This window comes from Rhipicephalus microplus, chromosome X, assembly GCF_043290135.1.
Source record: "Rhipicephalus microplus isolate Deutch F79 chromosome X, USDA_Rmic, whole genome shotgun sequence".
In the NCBI taxonomy this organism is placed as follows: domain Eukaryota; kingdom Metazoa; phylum Arthropoda; class Arachnida; order Ixodida; family Ixodidae; genus Rhipicephalus; species Rhipicephalus microplus.
In genome coordinates this window covers 77,963,013-77,988,972 of record NC_134710.1, presented here as the reverse complement: position 1 = coordinate 77,988,972, position 25,960 = coordinate 77,963,013, and the positions used below count along the sequence as shown (strand labels likewise).

Genomic DNA, 25,960 nt, shown 5'->3' with positions numbered 1-25,960 from the left:
TTGAAAATGAGGTATCGTTTCTGATAAGAACTGCAAAGTATGCCCCGCGGACAGTGCACTGTGTGACAACTGAGTCACACACACACACACACACACACACACACACACACACACACACACACACACACACACACACACACACACACACACACACACACACACACACACACACACCCACACACACACACACACACACACACACACAAACACGCACGCACACGCACGCACACGCACACGCACACACGCACGCACACACACATACACACATACATACATACATAAATGCATACATACATACATATATATATATATATATATATATATATATATATATATATATATATATATATATATATTCATAACATTAAAATTCAATGAACCAAAGGAACAACCAGGATTTCGAACAGGCTACTCAACAATCGACCACATTACTACTATCAATCAGGTAATAGAGAAATCCTCAGTATACGGCCAACCACTATACATAGCCTTCTTTGATTACAAGAAGGCGTTTGATTCAGTAGAAATATCAGCTGTCATGCAGGCAGTCCGAAATCAGGGTGTCGATGAAGCATATATTAACATCCCGGAAGAAATCTACAGGGGATCAACTGCTACCATAGAGCCTAATAAATAAAGCACAACACCAATCAAGAAGGGTGTAAGACAGGGGGATACAATCTCCCCAATGCTATTTACCGCGTGCTTACAGGAGGTTTTCAGAGGCCTAGAACGGGAAAAGTTAGAAAAAAGAGTTAATGGAGAGTACCTTAGTAACCTGCGATTCGCCGATGAGACTGCATTGCTTAGTAACTCAGGGGACAAATTGCAACTCATGATTACGGAGTTAGACAAGAAGAGCACAAAGGTATATTTTAAATTAATCTGCAGTAAACGAAAGTAATGTACAACAACCTCGAAAGAGAGCAGCGCTTCGAGATAGGCTATAATGCACTTCAAGTTGTAAAATACTATGTCTACCTAGGGCAGGTAATAACCGCGGAGCCTAACCGCGTGATTGAAATAACTAGAAGAATAAAAATAAGGTGGAGCAAATTTGGCAAGCACTCTCAAATTATCATAGGTAGATTGCCACTATCCCTCATGAGGAAGGTATATAACAGCTGTATCTTGCCGGTACTTAGCTACGGAGCAGAAACCTGGACACTTACTAAGAGGGTTCAGCTTAAATTGAGGATGACGCAGCGAGCAATGGAAAGAAAAATGGTAGTTGTATCCTTCAGAGACAAGAAGAGAGCAGTGTGGATTAGGAAACAAACGGGGGTTAAGGATACCATAATTAAAATAAGAAGAGGAAATGGACAAGGGCCAGGCATGTAGCGCGTAGACAGGGTAACCGGTGGTCCTTACGGTTAACTAACTGAATTCCTAGAGAAGGCAAGCGGGTTAGGGGGAGACAGAAGGTTAGGTGGGCAGAGGAGATTAAGAAGTTTGCGGGTATGCATTCACAGGACCGAGTTAACTGGCAGAACATGGGAGAGGTCTTTGTCCTGCAGTGGACGTCGTCAGGCTGATGGTGATATATATATATATATATATATATATATATATATATATATATAGATAGATATATATGCGACTCTCGGTTTCCTTCAACAAAGCCGTCACGGGTCAAGCGCATATGCTGCGGCGACAAAGAAAGAGCACTGCCCGTCACTTCGCTTGGCGGTGGTCGGTGGCAGTTTGACGTGAGGACGAGCACTTTATGCGCAGCCAAGGCGAGGTCGGGGTGCTCTGAAAGGCTGCAATTTGGCCCCATCACTAACGCTTCACGGCATTCCTTTTGAGATCACGGCAGCGTTTTCCGAACAGACATACACCTCCCCTCCCTTCAAACTATACGCCTGTCTTTTTACCTATAAGTATCAGAGGATAAAAAACAGCGAGAAACGAGGGAAAGGGTATAGAATAAAGACAGAGGAAAAGGGTGAGTACGAGGGGTGGAGTAGGAAAGAATGCCCGAAGAATGGAGGGTGGGCATTATCGATTCATCGCTGCCCACGTCGGCGTGCCTGGTGCGTGATGGGGGAAATAATTCGCTCCGTCTGTTCTTCTCGGTGTCTTGCCATTGGCCGGCCATGTACCGTTTTTATTTGCGCCCGTTTTCTCGCGCATCTTGTCTCCGCGCCTTGGGACTGCTCAGCAAGGCTCTGATTGTTCGGACAGCATGCAGTGGGCGCGATTTCTCGGTTGGTCGTTGACTCTGGGCGCATCGCCCTTTCTGCACTCGGGGAGGCACTGTTATTTCCCGCATGACACTGCCCGGCTGCGGCCACTGCAGGAGTGTTTATCCGCCGCAGTTCTGCTATGAGCAGCGGTGCATAGCATGGCCTACAATAAAATAAGTGGGTATGCATGTGAAATAAATAGCGGCACCAGTTATGTAAAAGCATTTCTGTTCATTATACGATAGAGAAGCCATGCATAACAAACAGCGTTTTTTTTTTATATTCTATCTGGAATGGCTGCATTAAAAGTGTGCTTTGACGTAAGCTAGCTTTGCATAGCCGTGCTGCATAGAAGTGCGAGGGCTAATAGTACTGTTGCTTCTTTAAGCACTAAGGCGCGGGGGAGGCTGGGGCTTGAATAGCTTAAAATTCACTTTTGGTATCTATCATTCGCCGCAGAATGAGAGCCTTACGATTGAGGTCAGTCATACAACTGACACATAAAAAAAATAACCGATAAGAATTGTTCGATCGATGGCTAGTACGTATTAAATAAAAATTTTGAGATGTAACGCGCTAGAATTATCGTACCATAATGACCCACGTCGTTTGTTGGGTATTTCGAATTCAATTAACAGCTGGGGGTTAGCAACGTGCATTCATTTACAAATATGCCAGTGGTCCCGAATTTCGCTTACATCAAAATGCGGCCGTCAGAAACGGCAGTCAATCTCGTGCCCCGTTTGTGGTATAACATCATATTGCGTCATAAAGAATAATAACGGAACGCAATGGTGGTTGCATGGTGGTTTGCGAGGGAAACCTACAAAGTAAGTTGCTTGCAGCACATAGCAATAATAATACATTTATATGTGTGATCGTCCCATGCGTAGCCAGACTCGGCATTTGAATATTGTGGAAATTATTAGACGGTGGTACGAACATATACATGCGTACTTTTAATGAATGTCGCTCAACTTTCTTTTACGACTGACCCTTATTTGGCAGCCATACCCAAGCATTGAAAGAAAAAATGAATCAACATCCCGCTGCTGTAAATGGCTACGCGCTGTCATATTTAACACTACTCGCAGACTATTCACGCAGAACGCTTTCAGTTCTTGTAAAGCAACGTAATCCCCCACAGCTCGACTTTTCCAATTGTCGGCGCAATAATTAAATACAATTACGAACGTTCTTTTTTATATAAAAAGGGCGTTGCGTTCAAAATCAATTATTTATGTTATCCTATTTGTAATCTTGCAACGGGGCTTTCTTATCAGTTTTCAATAGATAGGTGACTTCTAGAATCCTTGCTTCCCTTTCATATCTATATAAAATTTAAATTTATGCTTTCATTGATACTTTTTTGTCAGATCACTTTATCATCGCTCTGTATTAAATTTCTTTTTTAATGACTACGCTACTAAGAGTCTGTATTAGTGATGATTCGTTCGTATTAATTCAGAAAAGTCGGCATTGTAATAATCTTTAAATATATTTTGTTAATTTGCACTCTACGCAGTCGTCTCAATAAATTGTGTGCATTAACTAATGCTTTTCTTTTTGTAGTAAAGCTGGTTGAACAACGCATCCGAGTACAGCAAATATTTCGAAATCGGAAATATATACGAGCCCTCAGTGAACAGAATAAAAAGAAAGGTCCCTGTAATGTGTGTGTCTCACCCACGCGGCTAATTGAATCTTATTTCTTTTGTCAACTGGCACTTCGAGCGAAGTTGGAAAGCTCCGAAATAGAACTCCTCACTTTCTCCTAATGAACTCAGCCTTAAGACGATAACACCGCTAGATCTGCACATTTCCGTCACTGTTGCCGGTGCAGTAAACCATGCTCGAGCACTTATACTTTCGCGACGCTCGAATCTATTATATATATACAGATATCACCTCTTTCGTAACCTGTAGCGTAGCTATACGCAGATCACAGTAATGAATCTGGTTGCCTCGTTTGTATACGCACTTTATCTTGTTGAGCAATGGCGTCTAAATCACTGCGCCCCGCCGCGGTAGTCTAGTGGCTAAGGTACTCGGCTGCTGACCCGCAGGTCACGGGATCGAATCGTGGCTGCGGCGGCTGCATTATCAATGGAGGCGAAAATGCTGTAGGCCCGTGTGCTCAGATTTGGGTGCGCGTTGAAGAACTCCAGTTGGCCTGAATTTCCGGAGTCCTCCACTACGGCGTCTCTTTTAATCATATGGTGGTTTTGGGACGTTAAGCCGCACATATCAAATCACCATCAAATCACTGTGATCCACATTTTTTACAGACTGTGCTTTTTTTCTTTTCGATAAAGTGAAGAAGAGGATGCTTCAAGCTCATTCAGAAGCGCTATTGAACGCTCACGTTGAGTGATAAACTTTGGGCTGGCGTGAATTTCGAGAGCCGCTGTTACCGTCAACACCTCTCTTACAAGCATCCCGGATTTTTCTTTTTCATGGCAAGCTGTATCAAAATGTGACGCGTTGAAAATAATGTGCTATCTCGTAATTTTGTTTTCAACCTCGTCAGTGGGCAAAACATATTAGGTGGTTAGGTAATTCTACACATACACGCTGATGACCAGCACTATAGGTTCACGCACACTTTTGCTTGGTTTCGCAGTGACCAACAGGCCAGTGTCTGTATACTGCTTTTTCACTAGCTGTTGGCAGTGCAGCCAGAGGTAGAGCTTTCTCATCTAATGAGGGCTGTAAGAGCGTAGCAAATAGTCCCTGAAATAATTTACCAATACAGTTCTCCTTTGGAAACTACACCCACAGAAATTTAAAACATTGTTAGAGTTGTGTTTAATCATATGTTAACTCAAAAGCGAAAGCCCGCATGGATGCATCTCTGCGGAGGAGGCTTGTGGTGAGGTGGTAATGCGTCACGTTTTGGATACCCGGCAAGAAAATAATCGTTTGCTGTGTGCTGCCATCTATCAACGTACGTAAAAAACAAGCGGCGTAGCGGAGGCCAAGGTTTAAACACGCAAATCGCGAGCCTGCGCTATTTTCCGCGTACATAGAATGTCATGCATGAGATTTATCCACTACAAAAGCACTGACAAATGCTAACGCACGTAATCCAAGGCGAGTTTTACCTGGAATGGTCAGACAATAACATTTAACTATCCAAAGCGGCTGCAGAAAATCTCGCGAAGCTGATATATGTAGTCTACGGGCTATTATCGAAAGTGCGATTTGCCACGTATTTTCATAAAAACTTCGTGTCTCGCAAGAATGAATCAGATTTATCGTGTCACGGATGGTCCGGTATGTTCACTGATGGATGAAAGATACAAATTGGTTTGTGTTCGTTTCTTGCTAACGCGTTAACACTGTGGCTAGCACCACCAAACAAGGGAGCATTAGGAGCGTCTGCCTACTGATCATCATTGAGAGAACGCTCCTGGATTCCGCTAGGAGGTGCGACAGTCTATGAACATTGCGAATACCTCCGGGCAGACGTGCTTTGCACAGATGGGTGTCATATGGCTTGTACTTGCAACTGCCGTAGTGTAGCTGCTTCACTGCGTTCTAGGTTTCGGTGTGGTGGTGGGTAGAGGCGTCTGCTCGTTCTGTACCACTGCAGAACGTTGCCGTAGGTTGTGTTGGAACACTCTTCGGCATTGGGTCGTTCTGGTTCCGAGGATTGTGTTGACGAAAACCCGCGGCTAGTTAGCGCGTGTGCTTCCGTGTTTGCCTCCTCGTTGCGTTTCGGGCCTGCGTCCAGTTCTCCAGCATGCGCAGGGAACCACTTGACGGTAATGTTCGTTTCCGGTCTTTTTATCGTTTAACATACTCTTGCGGGGGTTTCATGCATATTGTTTGTAGCAAAGTTGACTATTGCCGGTTTTGAGTCGCTGAGAACCATGCGGCAATCCAGCATCGCCAGTGCCAGTGCGATTGCTAACTCCTCGGCTTGCGTGGGCGACTTGCATCGTATGCTTCCCGACGTTATGAGTACCGCAACGTGCGTGACGTCCGACAACACCGCGCATCAACGTGGTAACCCAAGATGGAACGCCGATACCGCACATATCGACGCTTGGAGTTTTGGGTCTGCACCTCCAGGATCTGAACCACAACAACGGGACGGTACAGATGCTCCACGCAAAGCTCTCGCTGGCCACCCGCTTACTCAAAAAGGTGGCCACGCGGGACCAGGGCATGACAGAAGACAGTCTACTACGACTCACCCAGTCGTTTGCAGTCAGCCACATCTCTTACGTAGCGTCGTTCCACAAATGGAATGTGGCAGAGAAGACCAAGATCGACGCGACAATCAGAAAGGGGTACTAGACGGCCCTGGGCCTATACCCCCCTTGCCCCACCAACAGGGAATGCATGCTCGCGTTGGGAGTTCACAACACGTTGGAAGAAATCTCAGAAGCCCAGAGAACATCGCAGTATCACCGCCTGTCCATGACCAGAATGGTAAGAAAGATACTACAACGCATCGGGATATACACGCCAGGGACAACCCTAGAGGTAGCGAAGCAGCTACCTCGGGACGTTCTCCAGAGACTGCGGGTACCACCCTTACCGAAGCACACGCACCTGCAAGTACACTAAGAAAAAAGAATGCTGAGAGCAACAGCCCTACAAAGGGACGTGCCAACGATTCGCGCGCGTACTACGTAGACGTGGCGAAGTATCCCCACCAGCCAAACACGTACGCCGCAGAAATCATCGCAGCAGCCACCGAACACTTGCAAGGAATTTTGTGCCAATTGTTCATGCAGTGGCTAACAACAATGAATTATTATGGCTGAAGTGGGTATGCGCCACAGTTAATAGGAGAACGAAAGCAAGCTTTTGTGATAGGTTAGAGCATTGGACGGCCCACTCGTTACGCTACTTGCACTTTGCACTACAGGTTGTCCTTTCGCTGTTTTAAAACGCTTTATAAGCCGTATTAACGCGATTGATTTCCCGACATCAAGCCTGCCTATAAGGCAAGTTTGCCAGCAAGTCACAAGCACCAGCGTAGCTCAGTGAACCCGGGTTCGAGCACCACTGTGTGATTGGTGCTAATTTTTTTTTCTAATTGCGCGCGACGTGGGTATACGAACATCGGCGGCGGCAATGGTGGAAGACAACTGCGCGTGACCCGAGTTGTGATCTCGTAACAGCTTTCGCTGTAAAACGCCAGGCCTGCACAGAAAGCGCACCAGTCCCATGGAAAGCTAGAAGGGTGGCCTTTCAGAGCCTTGCTTGCTTGCTTGCTTGCTTGCTTGATACTTTGTTTTGTGGCTCTCACCCACTAAGGGGGATCGGCCAAGACGCCGGTGGTTAATGCAAGTCAATACCTTTAGGTTTTCCAGACTAGGGGAATAGGATTACTTTGTTTTGACTGTGAAATTAATTTGGTACAATGTAAAAAAGGGGAGGAGGAGAGAAATAATAGAATTTGTTGAATATCTGAGGTATAATCGTTATATGAAATTTTTCTGAAGGTTAAATCAATACAGTGTAACAACTAAATAATAAATGGTAGATTGGCTAGTAAAAATCGAGGGCTGATCAATGGCTCAGCAAGGTAATATTCTTGTGTTACATAGGAATTCGCAGAGAGCCCCGCAGATGTTCCTGTCGCTGTGTCCCAATGAAGCGGCCCCAAAAGACGAAATATTAGGAGTAATAAGCGATATTCCTAGTTTTTCTGAACAAAATTTCGAAGCAATTTTTTCTTTCATTTTTGAAACGGTGAGATGTGATAAGAAAATGGTTGATACGTTCAGGTTTATTACAGCTTGAGCACAGAGGAGATGGCACCAGACCAGACCTGTTTAAGTAGAAATTAATAGGTGGTACACGGCAACGTAATTTTCTTATAGAGACTTCCAATTTACGCGTGGAACATTATTATTACATGCGAAGTGCAGGTGCGAGAAATCTGGATTCGGTATCGTAACTTTTGATGAGTCTTCAAGAAGGAAAAGTTATCTGAACCTTGCTGCTGTTACATAAGCTGTAAGATGCATGATTGGCACAATCGGAAGATCAAGGGATGTTCGCGCGAGTGTGTCAGCCATCTCATTTATAAATATACTACGATGGCCTGGCACCCATATCATTCGCACTAGATGAATGTTTGCTGGGATTCATGATTTAAAAGTTTCTAGTGCTGCTGATGCTGACGACGATGATAAAATTGAACACACGGAATACGAGTCAGTCACTATCACAGCTGTCAAATGAGTCGCAGGAAGTGTACGAACAGCTAGTATAACGGTCGTTAATTCCGCTTCAAATATTGGTGTATATTCTGGGAGGCGTAATGAAAATGACTAGAACAATGAGAGAAAAAATACCCACGCCTACCTTCTCGCCACTCATAGATGCATCCGTTGCAATTACTATATTAGTACCTAATTGATTCAGGTGTTGTTCTAATAGGCCAAAAAATATTTAGAGGGCAAGTGTTTAGCATTCATTGGGAAAATATCGTCAAATTCTGTTTGCACTTGGCCGATTGGTTTGTCAGATGGTGTGATCTCGAATATATTAGCATTTAAAGCATCTAGAAGTGTTTGAACAAATAGCACTTGGGGTTTGTATACACGGGACCAATACTCATTGAAAAAGACACCAGGCTCGGCAAAGAATACAAACTGTCGCCTTCTTGAAGTGGATTCAGAAAATTCTAAATAGGTTTTGACTGTTAAAATACGGAGTCTGCAAGCAAGAGTGGGTATCCGAGCTTCTTGATACAAAACATTGTTAGCTGTGAAATTTTTGGGACACCTAAACAACTTCGAAGAGCTTCCCGCTCTAAGAAAATCAAGGGGTTTATTTTGTATGCTGGTCCACCAGAGAATAGTACACATCCGAATTCAAGAATCGAACGAACGTACATGCGATAAGTCATGATCAGCGTATCTCTGCGAAGACCGGAACGGAGGCGGCCAAGCCTACCTAACATTCCAACAGCGCGTGTAGCCTTAATTTTATTATGCTCAATGTGATCCCGCTAGGTCAGTTTTTGATCGTAAAATACACCCGGATATTTAATACAGTTAACTTGGGGAATTGTTTCTTAATGGCACTGAAGAGAAATAGTAACTGGTACGTCCAATGGAAAACCTATTACAGCACCTTTAGTTACATTCAGATTCACATAAATTTTCTGAAACGAAGTTTCCAATGTTGCCAAATAAAACTGTAAAGTCGAATGTGGTAAATGAATATCACAGTCAGATGCAAAAAACGCAATATCATCTGCATATACATAGACTTGTACCTTATCACTCAGTGGTATTGAACTTAACAAAATGTTAAATAGCACAGGCGATAGAACAGAGCCTTGAGGAGCACTTCTCATTTGGCTATCTTCGGTGTGGAAACACTTCGTTGGGAGAAATTTTCTAAACACTCACTGTGTAACTGCTGCAAGCTCACTTGCTTGGTACCTCCTACGGCATTAATAATAATTTCTGGGTAGTAGGCCGGCATTCGTTATGCTATTTTTCGTCATTCTTCTGAGAAGCGTGGTATCCGCTAAAAACTTGCGTGGTAACCGCTAAACATCAACAATTGTTGATGCAGTGGCTGACAACGATGAGGAATTAAACCCTAACCACATGCATGCGATTTGCTCGCGACAGCGATAAGCGACCGTGACGAGCGAAAAGATTTGCTGTCGCGGAGGCCCATCCGTCGCCGCCGCTTGTCGCGTCGCTCCTTTTTGGAAAACTAGAAAAGATCGCTTATAGCTCGAAAGCCAGCATGACGATTTCCTGTAACATGGCTGCTCCGCTGGTCCTCGTTTTGTGTGTAATTTCCTCTCGATGCTTGTTATCCGCGCGTGCTTCAAGGAATGCAAGGTATCGACTACCTTCTTTACGTTCTGATCTCACTCGGAGATTGAACGAGTGGCCGTATTTTGTCGCAGACCTCGTTATCGAAGGTTGGTTTTGATGTCTCGACGGTAGCTTGTTGCTACAATGCGAAATCGTCGTGCGAAGTGCGTCGTAGCCGTCGTACCATACGCTTCTGGGCAGCCTGTCTTGGTTACACTAAAGATTGAGAAAAAAAGAGAAACGTGAAATGCTTTTGTGGCTTTTTTATGTAACACAAGACAGTAATAAACTTGGCACGTTGTCATCGACCAACTTTTGAACTTTTATTCGCAAGTTATGGGTATGCACGTGATAGTTTTCATTGAAGCAACAATGACACTTTGTCGCCGACATGTGGTTGCAGCCGTCGCGACGCGACAATGCGACGGAGCAATTGAGTTTGCCACTGCCACTTATCTTGTTCTTGTTCTCCTATTGATCGTGGCGCATACCCACTATGGGGGATTTGCCAAGAACCGAGTGGTTTTATGGATTATTGTTTAGATGTAAAATATTGATATATATTATCAAAAGATTACCGATAACCTAGGAAAGTGTGGTGCTTGATCTAGTGCACACAATTATTCAAATAAAGAAACGAGTTTATTCTTAGAATAGAGCGATAAAGTGATTTTATACATCTATCATTTTGTAGACACGTTAGGATAATGGAACATATTAATTAGTCAACCTATTAGCTTCATCAATATAGTCCCGGATGGCCGCACATACGGTTGCATTAGAGAGCCCAGAGATGGAAGCTCCAAAAGACAAAAATGACTGGCACAGATAAGTTCATACAAATATCACGTGAAGGTATTTCTAAAGAGGTTTATCGTAATTTGTGAAACTGCCTGCAAGTCAAAAAGAAATGGTCTATTGTTTAAAGTTCATCACAGAACGTGCACAGTGGCGAAGGTGCCTGAGCAGACCTATTTTTATAGAAATTTAGATTTGGTACCCGGCAACGCAGCCTTGTGATAGCTACTTTTTGTTCACGAGTGCGGCAAAAGTCTCTTCGCCAGGGATATAATAAATGGTGATATTTGGTAGAGTTTGTTAGTGCTGTACCTCCAAAGACTTCCATAAGCGTACGTCTGCGGAATTGAGCAGCAGTCATATAAGCGGATGATGCACAGGGTGGTAGAATCGGTTCGCTAATTGACGACTTAACTAAAGAATCGGCTATTTCATTTCGAAATAAGCCTTTATGTCCAGGCTGCCACACTAATCAGACTTTTCTCAAATGCGCAGGCACTAGTGCACGGAACGCCTTTGTTACTTGATTATCAGCACCAACAGAAAGTGACGCACAGAGAGATAGAGAATCTGTTAATATAACAGCTGATGTAATTGCTGTATCTAACTTGCATAAGGCGAGCACTTCTGCCAGAAATTCAGGCACGAAAACAAGTATGAAATTGGGTAGTCGAAGGAAATAAATCCAATCTAAAATCGGGCTGAACATACCAACTCCTGATTTTTCGTCACATTGCGATGCGTATGTAGCTATAATAGCGTTTGTTGTAATACTGCGTATCCTGTGGTAAACCATCCAAAATATTATGGGGTGATTTGGCGTTAGTAGGAAAAATATCCTGAAATTGAATTTTCACTGGGTATGAATTATAACGACTCGGCATGATGTCGCATATACGTACGTTTAGAGGTTCCAGTAATTGCACAAATATAATTTGTGGGGTGTGAAAACGCGGCCATCTAGCACCGAAAAATGATTCCAGGGTGGAAATAAAGGCTGTTTCTGAACGTCGTAATGGTGATTCATAAATTCTTACGAATGTCTGAACAGTCAGAAGCCGAATTCTACAAGAAAGAGGAGAGACGCTCGATTCGAGATACAACACATTGTTAGCAACTGTTTTGGGCAGGCCAAGACATAAGCGCAAAGCTTCTCTTTCCAGAAGAATTAGAGGCCGCAACTTGAAAGCTGGAACTCACAGAGAAAAGTACACAAGCGAATTTCAAAAAAGGGCGAACGTACATGCGATATATCTCTACAACTGTGTTTCTTCTCATACCTATGCGGTATTTGCTTAGCCTACATAATATGCCAATGGCCCGCACACCTTTTTCCGCGATATATTCGATATGAGGCCGCCAGTTAAGCGATGTGTGATAAGTTACTCCAAGGTATTTAACAGATTTTATCTGTGGTGTAGCCTCATGATGGTAAGACAGAGAGATGTCGCTAAAAAATCGCGCGCTTTATGCCTGAAGTGGGTTTGCACCTCAGTTGTAGTTCGTCAAGAACAAGCTTTTGTAATGGGCTGGAGCATTTGATGACCCACTCGTTACGCTATTCGTATTGTGCGACGCCTGGTTGTTGTTTTTTGTAATTTTGTGAAAGGAATCACATAATAATGTGATTCCTTTCCCGAAATCAAGCCTGCATAAGGCAACTTTGCGAACAAGTCTCAAACCCCAGCGAGGCTCAGTGGTTTGAAACCGGGCTCGCACGCAGCGAAACCGGGTTCAAGCCCCACTGTGTCCTTGGTACTAGTTTTCTTTATTGCAGTAGCAATTATATGGACACTCTTGGCTAGATTTTGCCGCAGGCGTTGGCATCATCGTCACCGTCACTCACCGTATATGTATACCTATCTATATACATGGAACCACAGGAAAGGAAAATAATTTAGAAAAAGACTCCGGCGCGCATATTCGAACTTGGGACCTCTAAAATGGGAGTGCGAGGCGTTAGCCACTAAGCCATAGAGAGGCACGTCCTTCAACATTTAAACGTTATGCTGTTTATATCTACCACTTAACACTGTTGGCGGGCATCTCTGGGGTAACTGTCGTGTTTTCAGCGTTACCAGTAAGATGGCGCGATGAGCGCACGTCGCCACATTGTCACGTTGTGCGGAGCGCGCTCTCATCTCCAACGCGTACGTTGCCCCGTGGAGAGGACGGGGGCGGGGGGGGGGGTGTAGACGCTCGCTCACGCGCCCTTATCTCGCGGGGGAGAAGATCGTACGTTTTGGCTGGTCTTGAGATTTCACCGGAACGCTTCTGTTGTAGTTACCGGGGGCAGAAAGGTCGCTGCAATCCTTGCACAGTCTCCGTTTGCGAAAAGGGCACTTTTCAGACACAGCGAAGTAACAACTGAAACACTTTTTTGCGTTCATCTGTACCTGTGAGTACGTTTCGTGCGTCGTTTGTGCGTGATAAATGCGAGGCACGTTTCGATCTGCTCCCCAGTCTCCGCGTGACCTACCAATTTGTTGCTGTCGTGTTTATTGCTTTGCCTTTGCGGCAAAGCTGTGATTTTTTTTTTTTTTTTTGAAAAAGGCGAAATTTCAAGTATTGACAAATTGTTGCAGCGTTTCAAAGAAGACTAGACACTACCGACCGTGTCCACAACAATGATGCAGATCATTCTGAAAAAGATTGTCTTCAAGTACAAGAAACAAACGTGGCAATTTGTTGCTATCTCATTCATGCTCCGCTTTTGCGGCAAAGCCACAGTGTGACTTTTGTTTTAACAGTACACGCTAGCGATTAGAGCTGGAAACGCATACCGCGTTTCTCGCGACAGAAAAAGCCACGTCCGGTGAACGGCGCTATTGGCTGCACCGTGTAAGAAAAAAAAAACAAGACATTATTCTTCTGACGCTGGGTTCTCACGTGCGAAACGTCGTTATGAATAGCTATAGATGCTTTGCAGTGCATTCTCATTTTCTCATGATTCCCTTTGAGGATGTGGGGTATTTTTTTGTTTCTTGAGTATTCATATATACAAACACGTATATATATATATATATATATATATATATATATATATATATATATATATATATATATATATATATATATATATAGCTGTGTGTTTACACCTCCATTTCCGGCTGGCGTCCACGATTTCTTCCATGATCTTGCACTAGCAGCTTATTAATTTTACTGACGGACAGGTGTGCGTGTTCTCGGCGGAGAATAGAAGCTAGAACACCTTTAGGAGATATTCGTGTACTTTTTGACCACTAAATACACGTAAATAGATATGAAGGAGCGCTTCCGGTGAATCACCGCAGTAGCGGTGGTGACGGCAAAAAACCAGCCGAGACTGTGTATTTAATTGCTATCGCAATAAAGAAGTTCGGATGACTACCATGAGGAAATGAACATTGACGACTAATAAAATAGGTTCGCCCAGTAGCTGCATGCTTCCACTACAACCACCTGACAGTGTTACAGTCATGGATAACCGGTCATATCATTCTGTGAAACAGAAAAAAGCGCCGCGCATGCGTAGTGGCCAATGAGAAGTGAAAGCAAAGCTTTAGATTGATTGATTCCACCATTTTTTTTAATTGCTTCAATTACTGTAGTAAATATTCTTATACACGTTGTAACAACTAAAGAAACTTGAGAAGAATTCAAAGGAACCGGTGAAGATAATAATCAATAGAAGACGTCGGCCAGTTACATTGCGGCGCAGGTCATCCCTTCCAGAGATAAGCTTCAAAACAGATCAATAAGGTACCAAGTGCCATCTGCTACAAAAAACAACAACAACAAGTATTCAGTACATGTACACCTACTCTCTCATAGAGAGAGCCACTGTCAAATTAACGGACGCGACATACGCGTAAGAACACACTTAGGAAGTACACTCTGTCATGATTGACTGAGAGCGCCCGTACCTTCAACAACACTGCCAACAGCTTGTGAAACGGAATATAATCTACCGTAATAATGACCCTTGCCCCCTATCAACAATAGCTTCCACGTTTTGTGAAGTGAGCTTTTGTTATTTAGGTAAAAATGCCCTAGTTAGGGCACTGCGCGTTCCATGGCAGTGCAGTATTTGCAAATCGCAACCATCCGATAAAAAAAAATGCGTGGGGCGTGGCAAACATTCGTAGCGGGGTTAGACTTATCACTGCGTCTTTGTTTCCCATGCCAACCAAACAAAAGGAGAGGGGTTTGCACCTATGGAACGCTATTCGCGTAGACAGATTGGAAAATAAATAAAGGAGACTGGCGAACGCGTGCGCACTTCGCAGCGTAAGGGCGCAAGCGAAGCGGGGAGTGGCCTCTGCAGTGGAGGGAAAACAGTTTTTTCGCACCAGCTCGTTGTACGCTTAGATAGCTTTCTCCTGTGGGCGCGTGCAGACGCTGTTGCGGAAGTGCGGTCGATGCAACAGCAGAAAAGGTAATCGGGTTGAGAACCGGCCCAGTTATCCTCTCCCATGTGCTGGCTCGCCGCATCCCCATGCGCTTTCGGCGAGTGCGCATCGAAAGCGGAGGATAGCGAAAGAAGCCGGCATGCTTCGCAGGGGGTGCGCAAGAAGATCAGCACAAACGGACGAAACAGCTTCGCGTGGCCACCCGGTTAAAACCACCAACGCCCACCTCCACTACAGCGTCGGTGCCTTCGAGCGAGACGAAGATATGGAACAACAATAAAAACATCTTATTCTAAGACTGGGTAGCTGGTGCATGCACTTCCACTGGCCGAGAAAGCAAGCTAGTTCGAGGAATTGAGAGAGTCGCTTTGAATGGAATCACTGTCGGGGTGAGCTCGGCTGCCGCGCATACTTATAATAGAATGGCGAAAATGATATAGAGCTTAGCGCGCACGTAAGCTATGCAGTGCGCGTCCCAAAATCACTTTATTTCAATTTCCCGTTTGCTCATCTACGCGCATTGGTGTCGCTGAATCTAGCTAGCTTCCGTGCGTTTGGATGTTAGAAGAAACATTAGTTTTAGGGAGCCATCAATACCAGTTTTTCTGTGCGAGTTGCGTAGTTGATTCGTTTCTTGGATGCTCACGCGGCGGTTCTCAAGGGTTGAGCAAGTTTCACTTCTCCTGCAGAAATTGGTTAAGTACCCCTCTTCGTAGATTATCTTAGCTTTGGGTTTCTTTTCCTGTTTTTTCATCGTCAAGTGGTTAAGTGGGAATTTTTTGCACCCGGTTCATTCAGTGCACAGAATGCTTGCGTTGAGGTCGTTCTGGAAAGTGCAGTCGCCATTGAATACTTGCGCAAGAACCAATATGTGTGGCTGGCACGCCATTATTCCGCTTTCCAGTTCACTGTGTGGTGGTAACAATATAGAGAGTGGACCTTAGGAAGGGGGGGGGGAGGCTAGACAGAAATGAATTTGAGTGTACACAATCTATATAATTCAATGAAGAAAAAAGCAGGAAAAATAAATCGAAACAACGTTAATGTAGCTGCTTTGAACAGGTTATCAAGTCCACTGGGATAATGTGACAAAGATGGTCTTGGCCTTGTCACAGCAGTTATTGTGCTATAGTCATTTTGACCTTGTTAAAGTTACAGGAACATACTTTTGCACATTTTTCCTGCTTTTTCTGGCCGAGACATGCTACACCCGGTTATCAAGACCAAGCCGTGCAATTCATTGACAAGCTTGCACGTTGGGCTGCTTTCAACTGTTGTTTCGTCTGTTTTTTATCGAAAGTTGCACTGCTCATAAATCCGTGGATATCGACTTCCGATTCCACGTAAAATGTCGCTCATATATTCTCGCACGCATATGCTTACTTTTTATTTTGCTCATATAGTAAATATAATAGATGCGAGTAATAAAGCAAAAAAAAGTGGCTGACCAATGGTAGATATATAGGGCATGGTCAGTAAAGACACCTGGCCTCTCACACACACAGCACTACGTCAATGTGGTAGCGACGTTTACAGTGCTCTGTTGCACCTGCAAGGAAGGTTTGGTCACATAATATCGGTCAAGTTCCTCAGGTCTTTCTTTCCCTAGTGAACTTCGCTCTTTGCCAGGCCTCCTTCGAATGTCGAACAAATATAGCTCACTGATGTCAGCTATTGCAATCGGAGTTGGCGGATAATACCCTCTCCTTGATCTTGGGCACTATTTATTAAATGAGAAAAGACATCACATGGCTGTAAGTTGGTATACAGCAATAATATACCGCGCTGGCTTGTTCTGTGACTCTATAATAGATCATTCAGGAGATTATCATCCCCATAGAAACTCGCCAGCATACTTCTTGTTAATGTGGCTCTGTACATTTGCAGAAATGTTCAAGGATTCAGCATAGATGTACTAAGTGGTACAAGAAAATGAGGTTTCAAGTTGAGCAGCATAAAAAGTGCCTCTAGAACGTTACCACCACAACATTCTTCGTTCTGAACCTTGCCTAGCAAGCACCAAACATAACTTAAGGGCACCGGCTAGGCCCTATACGTCCCATGCAGTCTTGGTCATTTTAAGGTACAGTTTTCTAATTTACTAAAAGAAATGTTCACATAACCTGTACATCATTTGCTTCCAAAGTTCGTCTCTTTTTACTGAAGCAGATATATTAAAATCTGTCTAATAGTGAACGTTTTGAGAATTTCTCAACACTAAGACTTGTTTTCTTTGAATAAGAAAATAATAGGACCTGAATAATAAAAAACATGGTTTTAAAGGAATCAAGTTTAAAGCTGTAAAACGACTGAAAGCGAACAAATTTTCAGAGAAACAGAGTTCAACTATTTTAATTAGTAGCTACAAGCTTGATAATCATTGCCAAAGTCGATTTCATACCTTACAGGCTTTCGTATACTGCTTGCTTTGCTTCCTTTGTGAGCTGTCATGCAGCTATATTAGCAATGTATCGTAGAGTGTGCGTCTCTCATAATCATATGGTGGTTTTGGGACGTTAAACCTCACAAATCAATCAATCAATCGTAGAGTGTGGTCAACGTTTTCCAACAAACTGACTGTAGTATGGACGCGCGTCAATACTAACTTTTTTTTTTTATTTTGGCTCGTGCGATGCTACCATCTTAATGCAAGGACAATATCCAGTGTCACAATCTTTGAAATTCTGAACCTAAGCAAAGGCAACAAAGACTCTGTGACGCGATTCCCATTGGCTCAACACTTACACCGGGCAGTTTCCTCGTGCTATTCACTCTCATTGCATTCCAAATATTAACATGTCCATCAGAGCATACCTGTTGTCACCCTGCACGTTACTTATCTCGAAGGACGCTAAAAAGGCTTGCAGGTTCAACTATAAAGTGATTGCTGGTTCCGATTCAAAGCCTCAGTACGTCACTGACAATTGTTCGCATTTACAAAAAAAAAAGAAACGCAGACCACATGTGTTTACCTGGGAACCGACGTTACGCGAAGAATGCGGAGGGAAGGTGACCGTGTTGAAATTTCTTCTCATTGGTCGACTTGTCACAAATTGACGCTGAATATATCGACAAATGTTGCGCGCACAGGAATATATGTTGAAAAGTTGCAGATGTTTATGTAACCAGTTGTTTGCACTTGCGCAACGATGCTAATCCGAAAATGCGTATTAGCAACACCAGAAGCTGGTATGAAGCGTTCATGTTCACGGGGATGCCGGCCCTGCACACTGCTCCATAAATCAATTTAGGCGCATGTAACCACAACTGACGTAAACCTCATGTGACGACTGTATCAAAGGAGTACATTTGTAATGTTTATAAAATCGGGTAGGCAGCACTGCAACCACTACTGACGTTTCACGAAGATTAGCGTCTATTTGAAAAGTAGTTCCGAGACCTGGCGTAGCTCTCTAGTAAAATGCATCATTGCCACGCAAAATGCTTGGGTTCGATTCCAGCTGGCACCCTGACATTTATTCTTATAACATTCATCGGGTCGATGCTACCGGTGTTGGGTATTTGTTAACGCTCACGTGTTGAAATTTTCCATGTGTGTTCTCATCGTTCCTGGGTAGATACTAAGTGTCAATCACCTGTGGCACATGCCCGCATACCAGCAGCACATACCCGCCCGTGGGTATGTGCCCCTGTCTGGCGGGAAGTGTTTGACCGCGTACGTGGCGGGATTGTCACATCAATTATGTCTTGACTAGTGCGTCGTATTCATGAAGCCATCTTACCCTCCCATGCTAATTTTGGCTCAATCCAAGTTAAGGGGGTTACCACGAGAGCACCCAAACGTAAGGGGCTAGATAGATAGATAGATAGATAGATAGATAGATAGATAGATAGATAGATAGATAGATAGATAGATAGATAGATAGATAGATAGATAGATAGATAGATAGATAGATAGATAGATACGCTCAAGTTCGTCGAAATTTGCTAAGAAATGCTTCGCATTTAAAAGACTATGAGTCGCCGCATATTTTATACTTGCTGAAGATAATATTTACCCTCTGCATTCCTTTGCATCCTAACTTATCGACAAGAACAACAAACACAACGAGAAATGAAGCTATAGGATCTGAAAATAGCCGATGCGCTCAACCGATGAAGTGTGAATATATGAAGGCGCAGAGTGTCTTCGGATGCCTTCGAAGTTACTTGAAAATTTTATATACACAGCTGACTCTAGACAAGCAATTTGGCTATCGTACATTAGGTTATTTAAGAAAATAGATCGTAAGCGCTGAGCTCACACGAGGGGCTCGACCTGGATGCGTTTTGCCTCGCTCCTTGATATAGAAAGTCAAGTTTTCAGCTACAAAAAAAGAATTGTTTCAGAAAAGTACGAATATGGAAAGTATGAAGAAATAGACAGCTTTTTTATAGTGCAAAGATAAAAGGTGACATTTTTATCAAATAAGATTAAATGGCACGAGGTATGCAAAATTCCAAAAAATATCACTTTTTTGTTCAAATTTTTTTCTACCCTGTGTCATCAAGTCAGATTACTAAACACTGAGAGCGTATATTTACGACATTCTTCTCAAGATATATAATGGGTTGTGAGAATCGGTGTCTGCGCCGTAGCATCTTCGAGCATCCAAATACATACAAGGAGAGCAGTCACCTACTGAGAGACAGCATTTTCGAGCGGAAAGTTTAGCTAAATTAGCATGTGTCTCTTGCCGGGTGGTGTAGCAGCACCGGAAGATGGGTTGGCTATGCATGTACTCCTATGTTAGCTCGTTAATACCAATACAATGTACAACAAGCTTCCAACGCTGACGCAATATTGTCAAGAGATGCATAAACTGTCCGTAATTTACTGCCTATTATGTGATATGTAAATGTGCGCCATAAGACCTAATAACATGGCTTACTTAGTAATCTTTATTTTTTTAATCATGAAAACACCTGGAACTCTAAGGGCCATCACTACAGGCTCCCAAGTTGAGCTAAGGAATGCTGGGACTACATCATCGCCATGCCTCATTCGGACTCGACTTTTGTTACACGTTTCAGGTTTGACCCAAATGAGCGCTGCATGGTAACCCAAAATATATTTAAGTTACTGTCTCCTCTCTCATCCGCTCGCCTACTTTGAGCGATATGTATTTGCTGGCCCCCTTTTCCTAGAGAAGCTTCTTGCGTTACTCTCTTCGGTTTGCTCGCCATAAATGAAATCAATAGACGGTGTTGCTGCTATGGGGCTCGAGTGGGCCTAAGGTTTATTTTTCACTAAACTATACTTCCAGTGGACAATAGTCGTTTCTAATTCGTTCAGGGAGTTTGAGGAATCATCGGGAATAAGGCACGCCCTGAATAGAAGAATGTATGTTTCGGAATGAGAGTTAAATTTAGGGGCCGGGCCCAATGCTCTGCATTGCGCGAAAATTTGCGACCCTTCGCATGCCTTCCATCATTACAAACAACTCCGCGGATAGCATTAGCGGCGTGTTTTGTAGAAAAAGCACATTTTAATGCATGCAGAAGAAAGGCTTTTTCATTTTGTCGGCGTTGAATTTGTTTCAGTAAAAGCGCTCGTTTCGCACAATATATTGTTTTCCCTTCTACGAGATTACTTTTCGAGTAACAGATGAAGGCTACAAGTACATAGTCAGTTCATTTTGTGAAATTCCTATGTAAACTACTCGACTCGCTTGCGCGGGAGGGGAAGGGGGAATACATTTAGTCCACCGCACCATGTGTGCTTAGGCGCATTTATCAGTTGCGGTCTGAGAGTTTCAATCGTACTGCAATATTAGTTGGCATATGAGCTGCTCTGAAGCCACCAATACAGCGCCTATTTAGCAACCACTGTTAATTTATGAAGGCGTATTGACTTGCCTGTTTAACGCACATATTTACAAAGAAGAAAGAGATGCAAAGAAGGGCAGGGAGATTAACCAGACGCATGTCTGGTTTGCTACCTTGCGCAGGGAAAGGGATGAAGAAGAGAAAAGAGAAAAAGGAGGGGAAAGAAAGATACAATCTCGAGCACACTTTGAAAGGCACACGCAGTTTACCTGTGGTCGTTCAGATTTCGGTTGAGTTCAGTTATACTGCAGTAGCACTTTAGTAGCTTTCTGCAATTATCAAAACACGCGTCCAAGGTCCTAGAATCTTCTGCATCAAAAATGGTCTGGACTCTGGAGTCCAGAAGAACGTTGTCATCTACATCACTTTGTGCTGTAAGCTCGAGGTTGAGAGCTCAGTCCCGAACACAGTGTTTACATTTTGACTGAGGTGCAATGAGAACGCGCTTGATTGAATGATTGGTATGTGGGGTTTAACGTCCCAAAACCACTATATGATTATGAGAGACGCCGTAGTGGAGACTCCGGAAATTTAGACCACCTGGGGTTCTTTAACGCGCACTCAAATCTGAGCACACGGGCCTACGACATTTCCGCCTTCATCGAAAATTTAGCCGCCGCAGCCGGGATTCGAACCCACGCCCTGCGGGTCAGCAGCCGAGTACCTTAGCCACTAGACCACCGCGGCGGGGCAAGCGTGCTTGTGTGTTTAGGTTTGGATGTGAGTGTGTACATGTGATTTGTCCATGGCTCTCATAGCCCAACTTTTATAACCTTGACATTACGTGAATCTTTTTTTTCTTGCTTCGCGTAAGTGTCGATTTCCGCTCAAGTAGCCGATCTGGCAATTCCGTATATTGACCCAAGTGGTCACATACAAGGAAGTTCGTCGATCGAGTTCGTTGGACGACATGGAACAATATATATCCTCGGTAAAATGATGCTTCGGGTGATTACGGCGGAGCTAGTGGTGTGGTAGGGGTGAAAAGATCACAGCGGGTTTAAGTGAATATAGTCGGAATTGAAATTTTTTTGTACCTTTAGACAAAGTTTTTTCTATATACTCGAGTTGTTTGTACCATGCACCACCAGGACAAACGTATATATAGGCAGGGCAAAGGCAGCGTTGCCGAATGCTCGTTGAAAAATGGGCTCTACTCTCGGAAATCTACTGCGGCGTCTCATGGTTACAGGTGGTGAAGTAATCTAGAGAGGTCGAAAAGAAGACGAAAAAGAAATGCGCCTCGCGAGGTCGACAGCATGCAGAGTCCGCTCGATGGCGGTCGTAGATGGGTTCTCCGGCGGAGCGCAGCGATGGGAAGGAAAATTGGCCACCGTGCCCGCTGTGGATTCAATCAGACGGTGGAGGCAACGGGTGGGCCACCGCCACACGTGGACAGGGACCCCGTAGTGGAGGGTTGGCAACCAGCTGTCTGTCCGTAATTCGAGGACAAGCGCCCGTCGCGGTAAACGGCATCGGGTGATGGATGGCTGGCTCTGGTTCAAGTCGTGGGGCCGCCCCTGCCGCAAGGAAGGACCCAGAAGCAGCGCGTGTTTTCTTGCTGGTGATTTTGTCACAGCGCACATCATTTCCGCTATGGGCGCCGGGGGAAAGTCAGCAAACGCTAGCGTAGGTGGTGGAGCGGGGGAGGCCCACCGCAGTGAGCGAGGGTGCGCTTGTTTTTGCTGCCGCTCTTTGCTTTGCTCTTAAATTGATCGCAATGCCGAGCAATCATGGCGTGCCGCTATGCGCCCTCGGAGCGCCGGTTGCTTGAGAAGCGTGGCACGTCGTCCCTCGCTTCCTCCGCTGGGAGCTGTTGTAATGCCTCTGTGACGAGAGGCTTCCTTACACGGCTGGCGCAAACTGCGAGTTGTTACGCTATTCCGAAGAGATCTTCTTACTGTATCCGAGTGTCTAAGCGATAGGACAAAGCTTTCATTACTGATCGAGACCTTGATGTGCAGTCGGATCAGGCGTGTTCTGGGAACGCTTTATTCATTGTTTAGGGAACGTTAGGAACAGTCAATCCGTGTTAATATCGATGCTTTGGAAATAACTTGAGCTCTTTTTCCGCGGTGTGCATCTTTATGTGATATTTGACATAGACCGCCCGTGTTGTCGATAAATATGCAGCATCTGAGTTGACCGAATTGTACACTAGCACTAGTGAACAAGTGTATTGTATAAACTTTCCTCTTGGGTTATACCTTTCAGTGGAAACAAACGCTTGTGTGTGCTCTTAGTCACTATACAGGTTGTCCCGTGTAACTCGTGCAAAGGTTTAAAAAAAAAGAAAGGCGCGTCGCAACAGAATTGACCCGAACACATACAATTCGCACTAGCCTACAGTTACTCATACCATTCAATATTTTCTCCTTGACCCATTCATTAGTGTGCTGAATCGCTCAGCTTTTAATAATTGGTGGATAACCCAGAGCATGATTGCAGAGTTCTAGAGCATCTTCAGAAACCACCGTCCAAAATGTTTCATGTATCACTTTTTTCATGGTGATCTTCATTACGCGTTGCAAGGAATGCCCGCGAAATACGAAAAAAAAAACTACGTCACTGAGCACTCCTGCTCTTTCTTTCTTTCTTTCTTTCTTTCTTTCTTTCTTTCTTTCTTTCTTTCTTTCTTTCTTATTTCTTTTGCGTAAAATTTCCGTAACACTTTGATGTGTCGACCCGAGATGGCGGTCTCGTGGTTATGGTGCTTGGTTGCGGAACCGATGGTCGTGGTGGCCGCATTTTTGATGGAGACGAAAATGCTTAAGGCCCGTAGATTAGGGTGCGCGTTAAAGAACCTCATGTGGTCGAAATTTCCGGATACCGTCTCTCTCAATCATTTCGTGGTTTTGGGAGCTTAAACTCCAACAAATAATATTATTACATTTGAGATGTGGGTTAGCTATGACATGCATGCATCTCATTTTATCATATAACCACTCACTCTTCAGGAGGCGGCATCTGCAGCGGCAGAGAGAAGCAAATGAGAGCCAAGAAGGTTGCACCTGATCTCCTACCAGGATTGCGCACGTTCCTCGCCCACAGGAACGAAAGCTCGTTCCTCGTTCTTTCCTATTTTCGGAATGAGTTCCCGTTACCAGTTCCTATAATGTGAAAGGAAAGCGTTGCAGTTACATTTCCAAAATTAGAACGTGTCGTTACATTTGACTTCTCGTACTAAATGTACAAATTCAGATAATCCTGAAGCGAAATAAAGTAAGCGACTTAAAACTAGCGTTAAGCTAGATATAATAAACGAATTAGACATTTCCCATAGTAGGTTATACGTTGGTGAAAGAATCTATATAAACATTACGAGTTTGTTTTTGTTTTTTTGCCACACTGCAAGCATGTTTAACTGCAGCATGCGCGCTCGGCAGTTTCAAGTCCCAGATATGTGGCAAGTTCCCAGTCAGTCTTGAAACATGCAGTAAAAATACTGCGCTTCAGAGGCTCAACTAGAAATTTCTACCCAGGCAGCCATATAACCAAATTTCTTGCACGGGAAACTGGGAATACACGTAGGCGTTTAATCAGTGCAGAATTGGTATTTTTGTGTAAATAAAAAATAAAGTCAAGGATACACATTTGCAACTTAATAAGGTCCGCTGTTCGCAGCCAGTGAACATATTTCCAAGTATTTCTCTTTGCTCTTTTTTCTTCTGCTTTCTTTATTTTTGTTACGTTTCTCTGTACTTTCTTTGTCTTCCTATTTGTAGAAGCTATCTAACCTTCTTTCTTTTTTTCTGTTTATCTCTTTCGTTCTCACTCTCTTTCTTTTTATACTCGTTCTCCCCCCTTTTTACACCTCTTCTTTCCCCTCGCTACACTTTACCAACCCCTTGCAATGCTATACCATACAAAGCTATATGCTACCCTCTGATGGCATGCGCGCTGTTGCAGAGGAACGCATAGCCAATAACTCGCTCAACATTCTAGTTAATTAGGATGGTCACCAAGAGATAGATACGAGCAAACGGAAAGACAGTAAAAAAAGGTATTTGCCTTCGTGGAGTGCCTATACACCCTTAACGCCATTTGTGTGCATGACTGGAATATTCCGTTACTTGATGTACTCACTCTACAGATAACTACTGTTCTTTAGTGCTATATGCGCTTGTCGTTGAGTCGCCATACGAGCAGAATGAGCATATCAGTTCGAAGTGTCGTGCCAATGGTAAATAAATATTACGAAGTGGATAGGCGAGTGGTTATGGCACTCGCCTCCTAATCGTGGATAAGCGGTTCTGAATCTCACCTCGCCGAGAAGTTTCTTTCGACACGAATTTGTTCCTCCATGTCTCTTTCGCTCGTTCTATGACCCATTAGACTTATTGAATTCCATGCCGGACAAATCAGTGAACGCATTCCGAGAGCGAAGTGCAAGAGGAAACTAGTGACTATCGCGTGAGCGTGCTGAGTCATGATGATGATAGCTTTCTTTCTATGAGAGACTGCAAACCTTGAGCATTGCAGCTATGCATGCTGTACAAAATTAACTGTCCCTTCCGCGCGCAGTCAGTCTTAGCGTAGCGCACTTACCTGCGCCTCCGGCGGGGGCCTTGAAGTGAACACCAGGATGCAGCATAGTCCCGTGTCTTCGCGCTCGGCCATCCACCCTGTTCTGCAGGACTTGCTACGTGCGTGCACTGCCTGCTGAATGTCGTGGAACGTTCACAGAAGGAATGTTGTTTTACCCTGCTATTCCGTCGTGAACGTAACGCGTAACCTTTACACACAGTTCTACCAATCCTGCATGGAACGGTGGAACGGTGCTGTTCCTCCCAAAAGGAACCAATTCCTGTAACGCCGTTCCTTGCAGGTCGTTGCATACAGCACTGTTTTCTACCTTACACAGGCGAAGGGACAGAAAAAAGCAGAGAAAGGTAGAAGGAATCACAGAACGAGCGATGAAGCTCTTCTGTGGAGGTTGTGCTGA

General features: G+C 44.1%; 1 protein-coding gene across 1 annotated transcript in view; it reads left to right on the top strand.

The window, feature by feature from the left end:
• The window catches only part of LOC119176678 (Kv channel-interacting protein 4), a 622,968-nt gene that overhangs the window by 40,896 nt on the left and 556,112 nt on the right, over window positions 1-25,960 (top strand). The gene's annotated exons all lie outside the window — the stretch shown is intronic.